Source organism: Octopus bimaculoides, chromosome 14 (genome assembly GCF_001194135.2).
Source record: "Octopus bimaculoides isolate UCB-OBI-ISO-001 chromosome 14, ASM119413v2, whole genome shotgun sequence".
NCBI lineage: Eukaryota > Metazoa > Mollusca > Cephalopoda > Octopoda > Octopodidae > Octopus > Octopus bimaculoides.
The window spans coordinates 37,639,378-37,640,454 of NC_068994.1; positions in this window are offsets into that span (position 1 = coordinate 37,639,378).

Consider the following 1,077-nt stretch of genomic DNA (forward strand, 5'->3'; position numbering starts at 1 on the left):
TATATATATATATATATATGTATGCATACATGTCCCCGTATGTTTCATGCAACTCTTGGATTGTGGAGCCATCTGCGGTTCAAACACCCAGGAAAATGAACTGGATTGCAAGCTCGGAAACACGAGACGCACCCAACTACTATATATATATATATGCACACACACACATACACACACACACACACACACATATATATATATATACACACACATACATATATATACATGTATATATACACACACATACATACATACATACATACATACATATATATATATAAGTGCTTATACATGTAATATATGCATATATCTCTATCTCTATCTATCTATCTATCTATTAATCTATATGCTTATATAGGCAGAAGTGAAGTTGGAGTGTTTAAACGCTTGCTTCCTGACCATGTGATCTCTAGTTCAATACCACTGTAGGATAACTTGGACAAATGTTTTCTACTGTAGCTTTGGGTTAATAAAAGCCTTGTGAGTTAATTTGGCAGACAGAAACTGAAAGAAGCTTGTTGTATATGCATGTGCATGCGTATGTGTGTGCATGTGTGCATTCGTGTGTTTTGTGTGCATGTATGTGTTCTGTGTGCATGTGTGTTTTTGTGTAACACCTTGTCTTAATACTCTTTGGTGATTACAAATAACTGTTATTGTCATACAATGAATGTTATCGGTTTCCAGTTTTCCATGAGAAATACATCTGACCTTAGGAAGATATTACCTTGCTTTGAAACAGGTGAGAAGGTTTGAAACAGGAAAGGTATCCAGCTGTGGAAAACCAGCTGCATCAAATTTATCTGACCCACACAAGCATGGAAAAGTGGACATTAAATGATGACGATAATGATTATATTGATGCATAAACACATACATACATAAGTACATGCATACATACATAAATACATTCATACACACAGACACACACACACATATGCACACACACATTATATATAGATATAGGTAGAATGATAGATATATATATATATATATATGTACATATCAACACACATACATATATATATGGATATATATACATCTGTCTATCTATCTAATTATATATATTTATTTATA